Below are 3,653 nucleotides of genomic sequence, written 5' to 3'. Positions count from 1 at the left end.
GGGTAGTGAGGGTCTCAATTTGATTCCCCAAAACCGCAAATCGTTCATCCACGAGTTGTCGATGTGCCGCCGCTTGTTCTTCCCGAATTGATTCCTCACGTTCATACACGTTTTCAAAGTTTGCATAATGGTTACCCCTTCCCCTTGTGATTGGCGGTGCAATGGAAAGAAACCTGGCTCTGATACCAATTGATGCAACGTATGATAGTGATGGACAAGAAAATAGCAAGTAGAAGTGATAAATATTCCTAAGATTGTGAGACTATCAACAAAATCAAAGAAATCTTCTCAAAATGATAGATGATATCTAGGGTTTGAAGGAAAATCATGAAGAATCTCAACTCGGAGTATTCTTATTGAAGAAAACCAAATTATAATCAAAAACTATATTCTCGGGGTTATAAGCATGTATTTATAGCCTCAAAAGTCCTAAACCTATAAGGAAACATATTTAAAGTCAATTTAAACAACAACTACGCTGGCTGTCTAGACGGGACATAGGGTCTGGACAGGCAGAAGAGAAAAGCAGTAAATTGCATAAAATAACATAGGCGTCCGGACTTGTGGCAAACAAACCCCAGACGGGATACTCGGGTTGGCTTTCGTCCAAACGAGATTGCAGTCGAGCTCCAGAGGAGGACTCTCTAGTTAAGCCTCATTCAGACTTGCGGCATACGAGCTTTAGACAAACCTCTCAAGATCACGGGCGTCGAGATATATGCTATCCTTGTTCGGACGGTAGTGACCCAAATAATTAACTAAGCTTAGATAGCTTTGTTAGAGGGTTAGTTTGAGTTTTGAGTCACTAAGGACAACTAGAGGGGCACTTTGGAAATTTTGGATTTTCTGACTGGATGTACGCCCCTGTCTTTTGTAAAGGACGTATGCAGGGATCACTGTATGTACGCCTACAAAAAAGTACAAGGACATACGCCTGGGGACCACTAGGGCATACACTACTTTTTGGAAAACCCTTGGATAATACCTGGATGTACACCACAGCCTTTGGACCGTTGTGCCAACAGTACCGAACATATGCCCCAATAGTACCGGACATCCGCTACTTTTCAGAATAGTTGATAGCACCCTCTACTTTTTCTCACCTATAAGTACCCCCCTTACCTTCTACCTCTTACACCCATTTTTGCCCCCAAGCTCCTAGAAACTTTGTGAGAGTGTGTTCTTGTGACTTTTGTGAGTGTTTGTGAAGAAGGAGAGGTGGTTCTTGAAAGTTGCTTCGAGGAGGTAACCCTCTATAATTAAATTTTCTTTCTATGTCGTTATGCTCTTTAAATGCTTGATTAGACTAGCTTAGTTGTTGTTTTGAGTTTCTAGCTAGGTTATGCTTTAATCTTGCCAGATTAGTGTTTTAGCTTTATCGAACATGTTTTCATATGCATGGAGACCTTATTTTTAGATAGGAAGTCTCGAACATGTTTTCATATGCATGGAGACCTTATTTTGAGATAAGAAGTCTTAGAAAGCCTTTTGATAACCTTAGAAATTGGTTTGGGAGGATAGGAGGATGCATGGACAAAATGGGGTTCCACCTGAAAACCTTTTGGGTGGACGTACGGTCAGAAGCATTCTAGGGAACGCTATTTTGGCCAGTCGTCAGATAGGTCCTGTTTTCATGCTTTAGGGCTGTTTTAGTCAGACTAGGACTAATAGAAGGATTTCCACAGATTTGGAGAACTCGGACCTTTTGGAGGAATATTCGGAGACTTGTTCGACTCAGGTGAGTTTGAACTCACATAATTCTGCCATTTATTTTCCCACATTGCACATCTATTTTGTGTACCAAAACATGCATATTTGCAACTATCACGAATTACACTTTATCGCACATGAACTCTAGCTTTTTGTGGAAAAACATTGTACTGAATATGTTAATGAAAGTAAGACTTGTGAAAAAGGCATGCATGTAAAATACAAATAAGATTAATTGCATTGTATGACATGGTACACCGGTATGTGCGAGATAACGGCCATGGGCTTACTATACATGTTAACTTTATGGTCAAATGTGTGTGTTATATGGGCCTTGGATCCAATGGTTGTTTCGTGACCGGTGCAGCTTTAACGGGCAGTCAGTACAAGATGGACATCATTAGTGGTGTGGGCCAACCGAGGTCAAATTCTGTCATGCCGCTAATGGGATGGAAGGTGGCGTTTAATATCCGGGACACCAGTGTTGTATTATAGGTCCCTCGAGATAGTGCCAACTCTGCTGAGAATGGGTAATATCTCGGGTAAGCCATACTGTTGAACTATCACTGTTACTCTATATCATATGCATATATCATATATCTATATGACGCCTATGGAAAACTGTCATGATGAAATTGTTGTATACTTTATAAAATAGAATTCATCACTAAACTAGCATGGGTATTATCTACGTTAACATTCACTAAATCTTTAGACTTACCCCATTTATTTTATGTTTTCCCCCCTCCATTAAGAATAATTGCATGGTTTAGCTAGCATAGACGAGGATGCCTATAGACCGGACAAGGGTGATTGCGTAAAACCTGATCCGAGTCATTTTTTGAGGATATGGACTTAGTTTGATTGAAGTCCATGTGGGATGACGGAGGAACCACCCGAGCAAAGATGATTGAGATTATTATTTCTTTAGCATTGCTTAAGCTTAGGATTTGATATGTTGATCTTTTGTAAGACAATTCTGATTTGGGATGTAATCCTTTATTTTGATGATGGTCTAATGACCTATAAATTTGATGACTTCTTTTATATTATCAGGAATATGCATGTGTGAATGTTTTATTATTACTCTCTATTCCTATAGTTTAGAAAGTCTTCCACTAAACTCTCTCGATTATAAGAGGTTGTAAATCCCTAAGTCTTATCTAGTGTGGGGCAGGGCTGGGAGACGAACCATGGGATCAATTACCAATTAATTGATTTGCCCATCGGGGTCGTTACAGGACAAGTTTCGACTTCCTTGCACGTTTATGATCTCACTACAAAAAAATGATTTTTTATTGACATAGATTTTCTGGCGTGTCAGGTGGTCTGACACGTCAGTAAATCCTCCTGACGGGGCAATTTTTATGTGTTTCATGTGTTAATATTGTGAGTGTTAGGAATGGAAAATTTCTGGCGTGCCAAAAATGGCACGTTAGAAATTCCTGACGTATTAGATCTAACATGTCAGAAAATTCTAACGTGTTGGATTTAACACGTCAAAAAATTTTCCTGACATGTCAAAAATTGACACGTCATGAATTTCTGACGTGCTCAAATATAACACGTCAGGAAATTTAAAAATTAATTAAAATATATATATATTTTAAATTTTTTCTGGAATTTTTTTTTTCAATTAAAAAATGTATTAATTTAATGTTTTTTTTTTCTTTTGTAATTTATTGAGTGGTGCAGAGAAACAAATTTCTCTACACCACTCGTTTGTCTGCACCATTGGTGCAGTGAAGTGGTGCAGAGAAACCCAACAAATTTGTTGGGTTTCTTTGCAGAGAAGATTTTAAAACCATGAAAAAATTTTCTCGTTTCTACAAAAATTTTCTTCAAAATATTTTCTCCGTTTTCTCACTTCTTTTCGATCTCCATTTTCAAAACCCAAACCCACACTAAAAATCTTCAAAAAAGCAAAAACCCAAATCAGAAAA

Source organism: Corylus avellana, chromosome ca6 (assembly GCF_901000735.1).
Source record: "Corylus avellana chromosome ca6, CavTom2PMs-1.0".
NCBI classification, from domain to species: domain Eukaryota; kingdom Viridiplantae; phylum Streptophyta; class Magnoliopsida; order Fagales; family Betulaceae; genus Corylus; species Corylus avellana.
This window is presented reverse-complemented; position numbering follows the sequence as displayed.